Source organism: Pinus tabuliformis, chromosome 9 (genome assembly GCF_031772625.1).
Source record: "Pinus tabuliformis cultivar Carrire ecotype Pingquan chromosome 9, CPIR1, whole genome shotgun sequence".
NCBI lineage: Eukaryota > Viridiplantae > Streptophyta > Pinopsida > Pinales > Pinaceae > Pinus > Pinus tabuliformis.
The window spans coordinates 1,191,670,959-1,191,690,263 of NC_142307.1; positions in this window are offsets into that span (position 1 = coordinate 1,191,670,959).

The following is a 19,305-nucleotide window of genomic DNA, read 5'->3' on the forward strand; positions in this document are numbered from 1 at the left end:
GTACTAGATGTTAATCTGTTCATTGATGTATCTGGTTAATACCAAGTCAGACATTTGATTTGCAGTGAACACATTGAGCCAGTTTCAGGTGGAACTTAGACACGATCAATGGATTCCAGCAAATCACATATTGAGATACTTGTGTGGTAATATTGACTTTGTTCTGAGATATGTCTCAAACGACAATATTCACTTATACGGTGTGAACATTTATGAATATAACAAACCAGAAATCCTATTGCAGTAAGATGATTTGCAATACCTACTTGCGTTCTTCATTTTAACAAGTTATTTTCATAAATATTAATGCAAATACACTGCAGCCTACACCAATATATAGATCAAGTACTGAAAAATAAATGAGACAACCACACAAAGGACACACTTATTTTTGGACTAAACGTCCCTGGAAAAAACCAATTGGGGAAAATCGGTGCAGCAATTATGATGGTTTTATTATTAAGCAGACTTATGAATACAACTAGGGTGCCAAATCTAGCTCACCCAACAGAGAATAAACCCGGCAGAATTACCTCTATCCGAAGACAGATATTTTGGAGAATCCAACAACTAGATGAACAAACCCCATAGGTGACTGCAATGTCCCCAGTGATGTGCAACAATGGCTGCTCTGAACTTTGTGCTAGAACTACATCACCTCTTCTAGGAGCTGTGTCACCCTCCCAGTGAGCCTTCCCAGCTCAGAAATTGATCTGTTGAAATGATCCCCGATCTTCCTCAAAGAAACCCCAGCGCTACCTCTAAGTGACTGTGTCAGCCCTCCAACCTCTGTGTCACCCTTTCTAGAGTTGTGTTGTCTCTCCCTAGTGTTTCTCTTCCTATCTTCTATGCATTCTCAGCCTTGGACGGAAGTCCCTCTACCGAAATGCCCCTCTCTGCACTAGAAGATTACTCTGAAATTCATAGCAAACCACGCCCCAGAATTTCGATCGAGCTTAAGTGTTTCTTTCTCTGTGTGTGTTCTCCAATTGACCTCAAGCCTTCCTTTATACTTTTCCTGCTGAGAAATAAATGGTCATGATCTAATCTCTAATCAACACCTAAGATTAAATTAGACTTGATCCTCGTCTCTTAGAAGCTTCTCACCCATATTTTCATTAATACCCATTAATATTTTAATTTTCCTAAGTTTAGACTTAGGAACCTCATTAAAAATATTAATTATTTTAATAAAATACAATCCAGGTGGAATTTTTCCAAACGATTTGTAGGTCTTGGAGATCTCATCTGTTCTATCCCCTCCACAAAATTTCAGATCTAGATCACAATTGATGCTACCCAAAAATCAACACTACCTCTTAGAAAGGAATGTGCTCTAACAATACTTCCCAGTAGAAGTATCACACTAATCCACAACATCAATCCTCTACGTTGTTGATGCTCAACCTATTGCCCCTCATCCAATGCGATGTTGTAATATTTACTACTTCCCATGACACTGCCACTATCACTACTACATCTGTACTGCATCTCCCTCTCAATATGTTGCATCATGCTCCATAGCAATACCACTGCTAACTGTTGCACTGCAACTCAGTTGCCGAGAAGTAAGCAACTGAAAAATTCATCCAAAAGTTGACATGTTGGTCAAACTGGATGCACTTTGATGTTGAAGCTACCTCTGTTGATAATTTGTGCTGACCCGTTGATGCTACTACGTTGTTGGTGTATCTTCTTTGTGCCTTCCGCACTCCTAAAACACTCTACTATGTTGCTTCATACTTTGGCACTCTAGCTCTACCACTGTTGCTCCATCATCCCTCGCACCAACTGACTCTTGTCATTCTGCTATTGTCATTAAGGGCTCCCGTAGCCGTGTGTGATCCAAGAGTTTGGACACCTCAAGGATCCTTCCCATATGTAGTCCTCCCGACTACAGCTCAATATCACCCCCCCTCTTCTCTAGACGTGCATGAGCACTCAAGGCACAATCCTCATCGTCTTCTTTGTCAACTTGCACTGGAGTAGCCTTTGTGTCAGACTTCACTTCTTTGTCCTTCTTCTGTGGGAACTGCGTGGTGAAATGACCCATTTCTCCACATCTGAATCATCTGACTTTGGATATGTCCTTCTTCTTTCATTTTTTTTCTGCCCTTGTTGTCATGTTAATGCGAGAACTGCATCCTCCTCTTCCTCCTCTTCCTCCTTCTTGATTCTAACCCCTTTGCTTCTACTTCTTGCCTTGGTCAACCGTTTTATCTCTTCCTATCGAAGAGTTGCCCACATCTCCTCCCAACTGGGAAGATAAGCCCTACCCAAGATGCTTTGGACAAATGTTTCGCATTCTTCAGTGACTGCATTCAGGGCAGTCCTGACCATAAATTCAGGATCTGGTGTAGCCCCTATGGAAGTTAGTTGGTCACGAATTCTTTGTAACCTGAGAAGGAAGGGATTAATTTCTTCTCCCTTCTACATCTGAAACTGTCTTAGCTAACTCTCAAGCAACATCTTCCGCTGAATGGAAGTTCCCTCGTACAATGTTGTCAAGGCCTTCCACATTTCCCTTATTGTGTCTTTCTCAGCAATATGTGGGATCACATGATCCTTGATCCTGTCCAAGATCATGCACTTTTCTTTTTCCTGAGCCTTCTCATACTTCTTGAGAGGACCATCATCAACCGGAACAACAATCATCCTCAATGTATAATCCTTGATACGATTTTTATCGAAAACTGCTAGGATCTTGGCCTTCCAGATGACAAATTTGGATGCTCCATCCAACCTGTCCTGATGCCTCGGTGTGTTAATGACCATCTCTACTCAAATGAATGTTGAATGGGTTCCCTCTTTCACTTCTACCCCATCAAAACTTGGATCTGGATTTCTTTGGCACTAGAAATCCTCTAAGGAACAAGCTCCCTCTGAATTTCGATTTCCTTCACAAAAATCCTTGTACCAACTGTTGTCAAACCACCCGTCTCTGATATCTCTTTGTTGTTGCTCAGCATTGGATCTAGATTTCTTGGTAAGAAATATTCTGAGGAACTGATTCCCTCTAATTTGCTTCTACCCCACTAGGTATTGTTCTGCACCATCACAATCAGCACCCCACCAGCAACTCTAGATGAAATCTCCACTGCGCCTCTAGCCACGGCAACCGGAAAAATGAGAATCAACAGTCTCTACGCTGGCCCAATAACCATTGTGTTTCCCTCTACAACAACAACGTCACCCAATCAGGCTGACACAATCTCTGTGTCAACCTCCCTTGGTGACTGAGTCACCCCTCCTCTACTTTCTCAGCCAAAAACTGCGTTGTCTCTCGGGATAGTTGCCTTCACACATAGATTTTCTTCTTTTGTCCTTTCGTCAATGGCTTCAATCCTCCTTGATCTGCAATCACTCTGATACCATGTGAAAATTTCTGAATCTAACAAACCAGAAATCCTACTGCAATAAACTGATTTGCATTACCTACTTGTGTTCTTCATTTTAACAAGTTATTTTTAGAAATATTAATGCAAACACACTGCAGCCTACACCAATATATAGATCAAGTACTGAAAAATAAATGAGATAACCACATAAATCACACACTTATTTTTTGACTAAATGTCCCCAGAAAAACCCAGTGTGGGAAAATTGGTGCAGCAGATATGAGGGTTTTATTATTAAGAAGATTTATGAATACAATTGTGGTGCCAAATCTAGCTTGCCCAACAGATAATAAGCCCGGTAGAAGTACCACTATCCAGAGACAAATATTTTGGTGAATCCAGCAACTGGATGAACAAACCCCACAGGTGACTGCGTTGTCCCCATTTCTTTGCAGCGATGGCTGCTCCCAACTCTACGTTGGAACTGCATCACCTCTTCTAGGAGATGTGTCACCCTCCCAATAAGCCTTCCCAGCTCAGAAATTGATTTGTTGAACTGATGCCTGATATGCCTCACAGAAACCCCAGTGCTTCCTCTAAGTGATTGCGTTAGCCCTCTAACCTCTACGTCACCCTTTCTGGAGTTGTGTTGTCTCTCCCTGGTGTTTCTTTGCCTCTCTTCTATGTATTCTCGACCTTGGATGGAAGTCCCTGTGCTAAACTACTCCTCTCTACACTAGAATCTTACTCTGAAATTCTCAGCAAACCACGCCCTAGAATTTTGATCTAGCTCAAGTGTTTCTCTCTCTATGTGTGTTCTCCAACTAACCTCAAGCCTTCCTTTATACTTTTCCTGTTGAGAAATCAATGGTTGTGATCTAATCTCTAATCAATGGCTAAGATTAAATTAGACTTGATCCTCATCTCTTAGAAGCTTCTCACCCATATTTTCATTAATACCCATTAATATTTTAATTTTCCTAAGTTTAGACGTAGGAATCCCATTAAAAATATTAATTATTTTAATAAAATACAATCCGGGTGGAATTTCTCCAAACGATTTCTGGGTCTTGGAGATCTCATGTGTTCTAGTCCCTCTACAAAATTTTGAAGCTAGAGCACATCCGATGCTACCCAAAAATCAACATAGGGTTATAGAGATGCAAATTGGGGAGCGAGTGCTGAAGACAAGAAAAATAGATCTGAATGTTGCTTCAGTTTGGGCTCCACTATGATTTCATGGATGAGCAGGAAACAGAAATTTTTTGCAGTTTTTTTTTCCCCTGGGAAAAAGTCGTAATTTCTATTAAGTTGAGAAATTACATTTTGCACATGCCGAAGCATTCAAGAAGAGGCAGCAGTGCCTATCGAGTTCTGTCTGTAAACTGTTTAATCAAAAATAAACATCATTCTCCACGCAGGGAGCTGTCCAAAAAAGATACTGTAAAGTATAACAAAATTTGTGTCTGATGCTCTTCGCAGAGAGCCATATAGATCTATAAATATTTACAGCAAAATTACAAAATTATGAAACTGTAAATGGGCCTTAGCGCCCGATTTCCATCTGGTCATCAAAGGGCCTATGGTAATACTGGTAGAAAGACCCTTCTCTCACCTCCTGAATCAGCCAATTGTCTCCTTGCCTGTGCGCTGCCTCTTTGGAAAGATGGTCAGCATCAGTGTTTTGTTCCCTGTAGATATGAAGACAAGTAAATGAGTCAAAAGAAGTTATCAGCCTCTTTGCCTCATCAAGAATGTGCCTTAATGTAAATGCATGACAATGTGATGCACCAGACAGCCAATTGCATACAATTTTGGAATCACCAAATAACTGGAGATGTCTACAGTTTTTAAGAATGGCAAAATGAATGAGGTGTTTTGCAGTGCATAGTTCAGAGAAGTTATTGGTTCCTCTGCCAAGATTGATTTGTATCTTATAGCTGTGTGATTCATTAAGGTGAAGAATAGCTCCTCCCCCACACCCCACCTCCTGAGCTGAACCATCAAAAAAACCCCAAGGTTTTGATTTGTCAATGTCCAGTTGTCTCATTATGCGGATAGGACCAGTATGTTCTTCATTCGGGATTAAGTTATACTCTGCAATGCTATGAAGAAGGATAGATTGCCAGTGAGGGACCTTCAGGTTGAATATGGCCTGGTTTCGGGCAATCCAGATAGCCCAGCAAGCAAGAGGCGGTAAATTAATAGCTTTCCCCGAATGTTCGGTATTCCAGTTTTCCCATGCTTCCATGATACTGCTTCCATGCCAATGTTTCAGATGCGAGAAATGAGAGATGAGGTCATTCCAGAAGCGAACAGTAATCCTGCAGGTCAGAAATAGATGTAATGTGCTTTCTTCGTCCTGGTGGCAGAGGTGGCACCGGAATGGTCCGTAGAAGGAGCGCTTCATCAAATTGGTGCCTGTGGGTACTTTGTCGAAGATGATATTCCACAAGAGCAGTCTAGTACGCGGGGCAGACTTGAGCTTCCATAATGACCTCCAAGTTGGCTGAATGACGGGAGGTAAGTGAGTCTCCATGAGCTTTAAATAGCCGAGTTTCGGGGTATAATATCCATGTTTAGAAAAAGCCCAAATGATTTCGTCGGGGCCATCTGTAAGTCTGATATGGGCTTGAGATAGTGCATCCGTAAATACAGTCCATTCATCGTGCCATTGCGCCGGAATGTCAAGTGCTTGTGCACTGGTCCAAGCTTGATGAAGAAATGATGAGTTGGCCTGATCCCCAATGTGCATGATGTGAGTTATGCCCCTGTCATTAAGGTGTTGGATGATGCCTGCAGAGAGTCTGTGAGTATTTCCACATCCAACCCAGGGATCCAGGCCAATACGAACAGCATTTCCAGCCTTGATGCGCCAAGTTAAACTATCTCGGAGTAAAGGTAGGGTACCAATGACAGCTTTCCAGATGGAAGATATGTTATGATGCACTCTTCGTTCACTACATATCCAGTCCATCACATTCATAGGCCATATGTATTTTGCGCTTGCAACTTTTTTGCAGTTAGTACTGTTGAGGAAGAATATATTTCATCTAGCTTGGCAACTTGTGAAGCAGTGTGGCTTCGGAAGTTACTCGCGGAACTGTTTGATTATGTGCTTAAGGCAACCACGATAAATTGTGATAATCAAAGTTGTGTCAAGATGAAAAAGAATCCTGTGTTCCATGATATATCAAATCACATCAAGATCAAGTACCACCTCATCTGTGACATGGTGAAGAAGGGAAAAATTAAGCTCTAGTATGTCTCCATCGAATGAGCAGATTGTGGATATCCTGACAAAGCCTCTGTTTGGTGTGAAGTGTGTACACTTGAGAGACAATCTTGGACTTGTGGAGAATACCTCTCTCATTGAGAGGGAGTCATGATGAGATAACATCATGGACTAACATTCTCCCTGTTTTAAGTATTGTGACCCGTATTAGGGAAATCATCCTTGTGTCAAGTATTGTAACCCTCATTAGGTAGATCATCCCTATGTCAAGTATTGTGACCCAAATTAAGGAGAATGGTCTAGATGACTAAAATTCTTCATGTGTCATGTATGATCCAAATTAGGAAGAATAGTCCTGAAGCATCAGGCCCTGAATTACTCTAATAAGAGTGTGACCTTTGGTGATTCACCATGTGCCAAGATGATTACCCAAATTATTGTGGACTAAGACTAGTCTAGATGGCATGTGTTAAGTATTGACTCAAACTATGGCAACTAGTTGATGCTAAATATTGTACCATCTAAAGTACCAACCCATATTATGGTGAGGAGATACCATAGGTCTGAGGTATTTACCCAAATGGTGGTACCATGATGATGTTGTTAAGTTACCATGTGTCAAATTTATTTGACCTGATTATGGTAAGTGGTTGATGCCACTGGATTAGCATGTTTCACGATTGTGACCCAGTTATGGTGATGATTTGTTATAACCTTTTCTTAGAGAAATTTGTTCAAAATGAAGAGCATTTGTCTAGTAATTATGAATACCTCCCTAGCTAAGAGGTAGTGTTGAATTTTTGTATCTATGGTTGATCTTCATAATTATATTTTTTTCCTTGCAATGTAATAAGAATTTGTGAGACATGTTCTTCATGTCATTTTGATTATTCATCCCTTGAAATAATTTGCATAAGACATGTTCTTCGTGTTGGATTTAAAAGAGAAATCTTCAAATTTTCAAATTTGAATTTTTGGCTCCAAGATAGTCAAGTTGGCCCTCCCTCAAGTCAAGTTGGCTCGATGAAGAGACACACCCATTCTAGACAGGAATATCACTATTTATAAGCATTCAACCTCCTCCACAAGAGCACCATTCGACCATCACACAAGAATATAGTTTATGTACATCCAAGTGAAGGAAAAGAAGAAGGACGAAGATCTCTCTCTCTCTCTCTCTCTCTCTCTCTCTCTCTCTCTCTCTCTCTCTCTCTCTCTCTCTCTCTCTCTCTCTCTCTCTCTCTCTCTCTCTCTCTCTAGCTCGCATTTCTCTCTATAAGAAATCGCAAGTGTAACTTTTCGGGATAGTTTCTAGGTAGGTCATAATTTTTGGAAAGCTGAGATTCTGGGCAGATTTGAGAAGGCTGAGATTTTGTAGAGTTGGAGTTTGACTTGGATTTGACTTGACATGAGGGCTGAAGACTAGGGTTGATCATAGCTTGTTGATCTTGTTTATATCATAGTTGATTGGCCGCATTAGATGTCTCTATTATTGAATTAATGAATTTCTCTAAGGAAAAGGTTGTTGGATTTTCCCCCAAGTGTGTTTTCCCAGGGTAAATCTTGTGCTCTCTTTTGTGCATTGTGATCTATATTGTCTTTATGGTTTATGATTGAATTTGTAAAGTGTAATTTCTAAATGATAAACTAGAATTGTTAAAAGAATATTTATATAATTTAAAGTAATTACCAGTAGTTCAGAAATATTGTGCTTGTATCTATTGCATTTGAAAAATCAACACTACCCTGGGGTCCCACTTCAAAATCAAAGGAGGATTTGCCTCATGAGTCAAATGGTATTACTCGTCCAAAAGTGAAGGTGAAATGTGCTCGATTTATTGAGGCTTCAAAAAGGTGGTTTCACCTTTTCGACAAGAAACCTTAGGTTAATTCCCACTCATGTTACGAGAGAAAAATGAATGAAGGTCATCCAATCAAGTTTGAGGAGAAATTTTAGATGCCTACTTATGCAATTAAACGATGGACCCCACTTTTAATTCAATATGGCCATAAAATAATAAAAACAATGCATCAAACTATAGCTTAACGAATTAAAATATTGGTTAGCAAATATCACATGATAGAAAAATGCAATCCCAATTACAACACTTGTTACAAAAGAAAAGCAGCAAGGTCTAATATGACTTCATGTAACCAATGGAAAGCATTGGTTGAATATGTTTGAATTTTTTTCCAAAGGGATATTTGTTAGGAAGGCTATATTGCAATGTTCCACGGTGATGCATCCCCCAAGGTGGGGGGCATGCCCCCCATGCTTCTCATTCTTCAGGGACAAGGGGTTGCCTAGCGAAACATTTCCCCATATCCCCCTTCAGGGAGGAATCAAGGGAATGCATGGGGAAATGTTCAGCTAATGTGGGGGATGACTTTCCCCAAAATGGAGGCATCCAAGTTCCCTATTCCCCCAAAAGGGGGATGTCTAGGCACTCGCCCCAGATTGTTTGTCTATCAACCAATGAAGATAGAAAAAAATAAGGGATAGATCTTTGAGAAATCTAGGACCTTGAAAAGCAATGGTAATATTAATTATCAAAAAGTGAGGTCGAACTAGTTAAGAATGAGCTATCATGAGTGAAGTGGCAAGAAGTGGAGTGATAAGGTAATTTATGAGAGAGATAAACTCGCATGAGAAAGGAAGGAAAGAGTTAACACAAAATGAGGGTGATTTCAGTGCACATGCTTCAATTAACATGGCATGCGAACTAGTGAACAGAGAGAATCTTCCTAGGGATTATCACCAAGTACCACTTTGCCTTCCAACTGATGCATGCACTTCGGTTATCTCAATTTAACTTCATGAATGCAACCTAATCACAGTAATACTTGTATCACCATAAGAAGGTTTCCACATGTCACTCACATTTGGCAGCTACTAAAAATATAAACTCTCTAAATACCCCCTTATATCACACCCATCAAACTCAATTTTTCAAGGGGTGTTGTAGGGAAAAGTATCCGACTCGGATGACCCTAACCCACTCTAAGGGTGACAGTTCCTTAGCAACAACTGTAAAACAAACTACTGAAAGTTTACTTCTTTATGAAAGCAAAAGAGAATGGAGGAAGCACTAACCGTTGCCTTGCGCTTAATGCCGAATCCAAACTCTCCTCTTTGGCCGCTTGCTCCTAGCTCTTTGTCTTTCTGCTCACCCAGCTACAATGAGATCCTGCACAATGACAAAGAAGGAAACTACAAGAGGCATGCAATCATAACTGGTTCATGGATTAGTGTAAACCAAACATGCAATTATCACAATATACAATTGAACAAAAGCACATAGAAGAACCTCAATAGCTTTTATTAATGAAGAAATAAAGGTTCTGAGAGGATTACAACCATTGCAGGCTCCAACCCAGCAACACCCCCAGCAGAAAGAATTGCTCTTCTTCACCTCTCTCAAACAATCACCCAATAACTCAAGAATGAAACCAACAGCATATCATTACTTTGCACAAAATTCCAGCCTCCTGAGCTCATAGGAGAGAGCTCAATATATAGATGAATTGAGAAAGGATGAGTCAGCTTGCAACTGATGAGTAGCTGCCTTGTGTCCTCTCTCTCTTCAGTTAATCTTCAGTTGATCTTCAGTTCTTGAGTCCACTTGGTGAACCTTGCTTCCACTTGGAGAAACAAAGCCTCTGACTCATCACAAGGCGAAATACCTGATCCAAGTGTCAATTTTGGAAGATTCCAAAGCTATGACTCACTCTGCCACATGTCCAAACTCGCCCAACGCAGGTGGGCTTTGTTCTGCCTGCTTTGCAACGCAGGTACACCATGGAGCAGTTGTGTTTCAGCGCAGAAACCCAGTGGAGCACCTGCTTTGATTTCAGGATTGCTTGTTTTTGAGTGTTTTCAGGTGGAGAACTGATCTGAGAGCTGTTGGCTTGCTGACCTTGTTCCTCTAGGGGTAGGAACATCATGTTTAGGGAACTTTGGATCCCTTGGATTATTGACAATTCATGCTTGCTGCTGCAAGGCACAAAATTGTCTATAACAGATGCCCCCTAAAGTATGAGGTCGTTTATCGGGTGAAATGCTTTATTGAGAGGATCCGAAGTTCATTCAATCTGCTGAGAAGTGTCTTGTAATAAGATACAATACAATACATTATTTTTCATACATTTTTCATGATCTAGCTGAGGCGGGCATTCCCATGCTCAGCTTTATAAATACATTTTGGTACATAGAACAGAGGATCGTCTGATGCTAGACTGATAATTCTCTGCCGAATTTATCATCCTTCACTGATAATTCTCTGCCGAATTTATCATCTTTTGAGAAGGATAATCATCTGTTGCAATGATGTACATGTCTTTATGTCCTGAATATATGTCGCAGCCCGGATGGATGAAACTAGATCCGGGGTCTTCAATCTCTTCCGATCTTCACTAGATGTACAAGTCGATCCATGTGAGAATTTCTTGAAGTCGAACATGGAAAGACATCGCTTGATTACCGGTCAATAATGTAAACCGTTAACAAGCGCGAGAGGAATCACCGATAAGGATGATGACCCTCAAGGTACGGCAGTACAATCTACATGGTGGGAATAAAGGACTTGGCGTCGACCACCATGCAAAATCTTCTGGTCGAAGGTCATTGATGTATACCTGTCGCCGGAAGTGAGAAACTTGCCATTGAGGCATGCAAGCTTCAAAGTACTGAGGGGGGTGTTCCTAGATCAACTCCTTGGATAATGAGCTGATGTCGACAAGGAGCGATCCGTCAAAGGAGGGCCTTAGTGAATCCCACATCAATGACACGGAACGGAGCTAATGATTTTAGTGGAGGTGAAAACAAACTGTGATGTATGATTCAGGGTGGCGGTCATGAAGTGGATGAAGGATAATGTATGGCAGTGGGTGGAACAGGGTTGACTCTTTACAGAACCACATCTCTTGAACATATAACGACACTGATGTGATGGATTGGTAGCATTACCCCAATTGTGGATGGTGTGGCGAGGACCATGATTCTGCGATCGGTGAATGAAACAACCCAACCCGAAGCGGACGGAGGACAAAGTGTCATGTTCAAGAGCGACTTGCTACCATTAATACTGTGAGGTTCTCCCAATTTTTCCCCAGTCATTGCTGACCAGTACCTCTTTATTTTTGTCAAGCTTGAGGAGGATAACATATGCTTGTTCTATAACCTGCCCTTCGGGCAAGCCCATCGCTATGTTTTAACGAGCCTAGCGATAGGGAAACTCGTTCTCGTCTAAAGACAAGTTTGTCGCTATTTAATCATTTTAACGAGTCTAACGACAAGGAAAACTCGGTCCTTTTCATTTTTAGAGAGTCTGAAAAGGCACGAAAAGTTAACTCCAAAATTCCTTTTTCGTCATCTAATCCCTTAAGTCCGAAAAAGTATAAAACAATACAGAAGGGATGAATTTTCGGTTGCTTTAACGAGCCGAACAAAACAAGCGCTCGATCTTTTTGTGCAATAATCCCTCAGGTCCAAAAAGATTAAAATCTAGAGGAGGGATAGCTTTCCGGTTGCTTTAACGAGCTGGAAGGCCAAAACTCGGCAAACTTTTCATATTTTACGAGTCAGTGAAAAGAGCTAAAAGAAGACTCGTCTTTTGAGGAACGAGTGATGAACAGGGATAGCAGCAGATTCCAGGTACAGGTTGGAATTCTCCAATCACGGCAGTGTCACAAGGATGGCTAAGTGAAATCACTCTTCGCAGCTGTTCCTCAAAATGGGTAAACAAACATATGGAGGTGAACGATTGGCCAAATGAACAGATGGAGGTGATGGCATATAAACACGACCAAGGGCTTTTAATATGGCTTTCAAAGGTTACATTTCTCGAGGTTGTTTACCGGTTCATTTTTTATGCGTGAGCTTGAACTGCTAGGGAAAGATTGCTCACATTTTACGTTTATTTTTTAACGAGCATGAACTTCTGCACAAAAACTGCTCGATTCTTGCGTTTATTTTTTAACGAGCATGAACATTGCTAAAACTGCTCGATTTATACCAGTCTTAATACAAGGAATGCTTTTAGGTGAGGTAATCTTATTTAAGGAGCGATACCTCACTAATTACTCCAATTTGGCAGGTTTTAACTTTAGCCCCTCATCCTTTCTTTATGCAAGCTGGAAACGGCTAATCCTACGAGTTTAACGGGTTAGACCTACAGGTTTAAAGGGAGGACCTAAAAATTTAAAAAAATAAATAGTCGTCCCGTGCTTGCATTCCAAAAGGTTTGCATGCCCCCAGGTATAAAGTATAATTTCGAGATTCTGCCATCTCTTACTTATTATCCGAAAAATGGTTTTGTTTGCTGCCGCAAGCTAAACTCTCTTTTCGGCGATGTCTATCATTAGGTTGCTAAGGATGGTGACCACTTGTTGCAGCAATTTCATCTCTTTCTTTGAAGACTGCCCCTACTTATCCTTCAAAACAGCTTGTTTTAATGGGTGAGGCTTGACATTCAAAGATGGTGGCTTCTTGCTGCCACAAATAGACCCCCTCCTTAGGAGAGCCCACTTCTTTAGACAAAGGGAGCGACCGCTTCGCTCACATAACTTTGACAAAAGAATTTTATCCTAGAACAACCCTCCCTTCCACTGTCGGACGGGGTACGGACTAGTCCATTCTTCTGCGGAAATTAACTTTATACCCAAGGTTTTCTCTGCCCAAGGCAGGCCAGGGTGCATGCCCCCTGGGTCCCAGTTCTTTCTTTCCGAATTACTCGCATTCATCGGGAAGTAGAACCGGAGGCGGTGGCATTCCTTGAGTGAATAAACCGTTAAGGGATGGTATTTGACTATTTGCAATGCGTGATCCTGGAAATGAAAGTTGGTCTACGAGCTGGACCATTCTTCCTTCGTGCGGAAAACACATGACTCTAAAGAGTGAGGACACTATTGCCTCCATGCAATATATATAGTCTCGTCCAAGGAGTAAGTTATATGCCAAGGGTCCCTGGACGACCATGATGTTCATGCGAACTGACTTCCCTTTCAATGTAAGCGGAACATTGGGGAGAATCCCTAACGGGTGACTGGTTCCTTTATCGAAACCTGATAGATTTCTCATCTCAGGTAAAAGCGCCGGGCAACCCAGTGCTTTCCAAGCAATAGAGGAAAGGATACTCACAGATGCCCCTTCATCAATGATAGTTCCAGCCATCACCATTCTGTAGATTTGGACTATGATTCTGAATGGGATACTGGCTGGTAACCGGGGTTTGCCTAGTTGATTCCAATCAAAGGATACAACTAGGTTGCTTGGTGGTGGGACCGAATATACGGCCGGATACGACCCTGACGATGTTCCTTCCTGCGATAAAGGAATGGGCGCATTGCCCTGATGCTCATCAGAGTCTGTGTTGATGAAAAGAATATGGACGGTGTCATCCTTATCCTCTTCAGTGAGGGTGTCATTTGAAGATGGATCTTCAATGACGGAGTCATTGGACGATGAAACCTCTGAAGGAAGAACCGGGTCAACTGCCGTTTCGACCTTTAGACTTTCGTCTGGTCTGGATTCAGTAGGTTCATTCTCAATGACCGACACTTCAGCTGACCACTTGGGCGGGTCAGCTGGATTTTCAACTATCGAGGGATTAGGCGCGAGTTTTTGGTATCCAGGAGGAAGTCGTAACGGCGAAACCGGACGATCTTCCAAAACTCGCTTTGCCTCATCTAAGAATGGACATTTGTGGATGGCATGCTCGCCTTCACACAACATACAGGGTGATCTTGGTCTCCCTCTTCGTCCTTCACTCTCGCTAGTTGACGGACTGCAATCAACATGACTGCCAGAGGTTGATGCTACCGGATTGTGCAATCTTGGGGACCAGTCCCTTAGTATCCGGGGAATACAAGGACAATCACGATGGAAGTGGGCCCCTTCGCAAATGACACATGGCGATTTAGGCCCGGTCGGTGCAGTGTGTGGGTTTTTGTCAGCTGTCTTTTGCTTGCCCCCAGTCGCCTTCGCCATAGGCTCCTTCTGCTTCTTTTCTCTCTTCTTCCTTTCCTTCTTCTCCTTGGGAGGCTGACTTTTGCCAGTTCTACCTCGCGAAGATGAAGGATCAGAGGAAGTATTGTAAGAAGTGGAAGGCTGGTGGGTAGTCCTAGACTGGTCTGACTGTTGATTCGACTGCTCAGGATTAGTGGCGATCTGGACTACATTAGTTGAAAAGAGCCATACAGGTAGGCCAATTGTCAATCCTGGAAGTGACAATGTTGCCATATGAGGCGCACCAACATCTCCCCAAGAGGAGAAGGGATTTGGACTTCCGCCAAGGTTGCCTCCTTGGTTGGTGGGCTCCATACTTTTCAACTGAAAGATCAACGTGGGAATAACAGGTGATTTTGTTCCGCTTAAAATAAATTTTATTAACGACGCTTTTAGACACAAACTTGCTTTTTCATGTTTTAAGAGTCGAGAAAAAGCTAAAGATGACTCTAGTCGCCTTCGATGTTTTAACGAGCCCGAAGTGACAAATGCTCGGTTGGACTTTTTCAGTTATAGAGTTTGAAAAAGGCCAAAAGAAACTGCTCTGGAGTTCTAGGCAGAGGGTGTGCCAAACTTTTCGCGAAACCACAGAATACGTTTTACGGTACGGGTGGTCGATCTTCGTGAATGCTGTGTTCACTGCATCGCGATCAGTAGGGCGGTCGACACGGCTTCCTATGGATAAAGGATAATTGCCTATAGGGGTCTCCCAATATATACGCGACGGTACGTGGGAGCACAAGTCCGTATTAGTGCCACCGACTCTCAGGAGGAATCACCCACCTTCGTAGAGATCGACAGTCACTATGTTTAACGACGCCGGAACACGTCTCTACCTAGACCTCTATGTGTTTGCGTTATGTTACAAAGCGTTGTTATGTAAATTGGATTTATTTTAATGTTGATCTTGCTTATCAGTTTGCCTTTAAGGATCACCACGAGATGTATATAACAAATTCCTGAATGCAGTCTAAGATGAGAAGCAAACTTTTCAATCTTTCAACTTTGAAAACCTTAACTACCGAGGGAAAAGAAAGGAAAATCTTTTCGCACAGATCATAGAGCACACACTAAAATGAAAATTTTTCCTAAATCGTCAAGCATACAGTCAAATGCAAAATGCACAATGCATGTATTTTCTTTTCCCTTTCTTAATGTGGATGGATACAAAAAGAAAGTGGTTATATAACTTTGATTTCGATTTAAAGCGAAAGTAAACAAGCTTGTCCAAAATCAAAAGACACCTTAAGATTCACTTGCTTAATCACTGGAAATACATGAAATCAAACCAAACTAACGAAAGTAAAATGACTAATCAGCTATGGACAGCAAACAAGCTAACTCTTTAGACCAGCAAAACGCCTAACACAGGTTCAGATCTAAGAGGCCAAAAGCATGACTAGTTTACTTTTCGGATGGGAAATTGTAAATGAGCAAGAAATACAAAGAACAAGTACAATTTCGTTATATAACAGAGGCTGAATGATGGCAAGTAATATTGGTTTCAAACAAGGTACAAGACTGACACTTAGCAGCAAAACTAAGTGAAAACAGGCAAGAGAAAAGAGGAAACCCCAATTGTACTAAGCAAATTTGGGTCAACGCAGGCTCTGCACAGTCAAACTGGCTCTCAGCGCAGGTAGTCAGTTCGGGACCTGCGTTGCAAAGCAGGTAGCCTGTGTACTACCTGCTTTGGAAAACGAGAATTGCGTTTTCACAGTCTCCGGGTCATAATTTTCTCAAAAATGCACGGTTTTTGCTCAAATCAGAAGCATTCAGTCAAGCACATTCAAAGGGATGATTTAGAAGGTGCAAAGCTATCACTAAGAGCTTACAAGGATCTTTGTAGATCAGCTCTTCAAATCATGAATCTGCTCAGAAAATGAGCAAGAGTAGCTGCCCCTCTACTTCGCTTTTGATATAGTCAAAAGCTTTTCGATTTGGTACTCTTTTGTTCAGGAAATGAATAGCAAAGATACTAAAAACACAATCAAACGGATACGATCCCCAGCGGAGTCGCCAGTTTGTTGTAGGGAAAAGTATCTGTTGTGGGGAAAAGTATCCGACTCGGATGACCCTATCCCTACTCTAAGGGTGACAGTCCTTAGCAACAACTGAAAGTAAAGCTTTGATATTTTCCTTTATGAAAGTACAGAGAAGGAAGAAAAGTTGACCAACCGGTGTCTTTCGCTTTTGTCGATCCTATCCTCTCTCTTTGTCTCTTGTTCCCAGCTCCTTGCTCCCTTTGCCGGTCCAGCTACACAAAGATCCTGCACAAACAAGAGAAGGAAAACTACAAGAAACATGTACTCATAACTGATGCATGGATTAGAGTGAATCAGATATACAAGTAAATACAATACATCAATGCAATACAAGTATATAGGAGAACATTCAAAGCTTTATTGATAGAAGTAAAAGGGTTCTGAGAAGGTTACAACCATCAATGGCTCCAATCCAGCAGCACCTCCCCAGCAGCAAGAAATCTCCTCTTCACCTCTATAAAAGCAATCACCCAATAGCTCTAACTGTAAACCAACAGCACTTCCTTGCTTTGCACAAAATTCCAGCCCCCTTAGACCTCATAGAAGAGCTCTATATATAGGATAGAAGAAGAAAGGATGAGTCAGCTTGAGACTGACATAAAGCTGCCTTGTGTCCTCTCCCTCTTCAGTTAAACTTCAGTTCTTGAGTCCACTTGGAGATCCTTGCTTACACATGGAGATCAAGTACCTCTTACTCATCACAGGGCGAATCCCTTGAACCAAGTGTCAGTTTGGAAGCTTCCTGGGCAATTGACACCTTGCAGAATGACTGTGCCACTTGGCCAATCTCGCCCAGCGCAGGTAGCCTTCATTAGATTTGACTTTCAGCGCAGGTACAAGGAGGAGCAGTTGCATTCCAGCGCAGATGCTCAGTGGAGCAGCTGACATGATCCAAAAATAGCCTGTTTTTGAGTGTTTTCAGGTGGAGAACTGATGGGAAGTGCTGTGGTTTGCTGACCTTGTTCTTCTAGGGGTAAGAACAACATGTTTAGGGACTGAGGATCCCTGTAATTATTGACATTTCATGCTCCATGCTGCGAGGCACAAAAATGTCTATAACAGTTGCCCCCTAAAGTATGAGGCCGTTTATCGGGTGAAATGCTTTATCTAGAGGGTCCGAAGTTCATTCCAGTGCTGAGGGGGGCGCCCTGTAATACAATACAATACAATACATTATTTTTCATTTTGTTTTCATGATCTAGCTGAGGCGGGCATTCCCATGCTCAGCTGTATAAATACATTTTGGTACATAGAACAGACGATCGTCTGATGGTAGACTGATAATTCTCTGCTGAAATTATCATCCTTTGAGTAGGATGATCATCTGCTGCAATGATGTACATGACAAATGTTTTTATATTTCCTGAATATGTATCGCAGCCCGGATGGATGAAACTAGATCCGGGGTCTTCAAACTCGTTCGATCTTCACTCTAAGTACAAGTCGATCCATGTGAGAATTTCGCTGAAGTCGAACATGGAAAGACATCGCTTGATTACCGGTCAATGATGAAAACCGTTAACAAGCGCGAGAGGAATCACCGATAATGATAATGACCCTCAAGGTACTGCAGTACAATTCACGTGGCGTGAATAAAGGACTTGGCGTCGAACGCCACGCAAAATCTTCTGGTCGAAGGTCATTGATGTATACCTGTCGCCGGAAGTGAGAAACTTGCCATTGAGGCATGCAAGCTTCAAAGTACTGATGGGGTTGTTCCTAGATCAACTTCTTGGATAATGAGCTGAAGTCGACAAGAAGCGATCCGTCAAAGGAGGGCCTTAATGAATCCCACATCAATGACACGGAACGGAGCTAATGATTTTAGTGGAGGTGAAAACAAACTGTGATATATGATTCAGGGTGGCAATCATGAATGGATGAAGGATAATGTATGGCAGTGGATGGGACACGGTTGACACTTTCAGAATGACCTCTCTTGAACATATAACGACACTGATGCGATGGATCGGTAGCATTACCCCAAAATGCGGATGGTTTGGCGAAGACCATGGTGATGAGACCGGTGAATGAAACAACCCAACCCGATGAGGAACGGAGGAAAAAGTGTCATGTTCAAGAGCGACTTGCTACCATTAAGCTTTGATGTTCTCCCAATTTTTCCCCAGTCATTTCTGACCAGTACCTCTTTATTTTTGTCAAGCTTGAGGAGGATAACATATGCTTGTTCTATAACCTGCCCTTCGGGCAAGCCCATCGCTATGATTTAACGAGCTTAGCGATAGGGAAACTCGTTCTCGTCTAAAGACAAGTTTGTCGCTATTTAATCATTTTAACGAGTCTAACGACAAGGAAAACTCGGTCCTTTTCATTTTTAGAGAGTCTGAAAAGGTACATAAAGTCAACTCCAGAATTCCTTTTTCGTCATCTAATCCCTTAAGTCCGAAAAAAGTATAAAACAATACAGAAGGGATGAATTTTCGATTGCTTTAACGAGCCGAACAAAACAAGCGCTCGATCTTTTTGTGCAATAATCCCTCAGGTCCAAAAAAGATTAAAATCTAGAGGAGGGATAGCGTTCCGGTCGTTTAACGAGCTGGAAGGCCAAAACTCGGCAAACTTTTCATATTTTACGAGTCAGTGAAAAGAGCTCAAAGAAGACTCGTCTTTTGAGGAACGAGTGATAAACAGGGATAGCAGCAGATTCCAGGTACAGGTTGG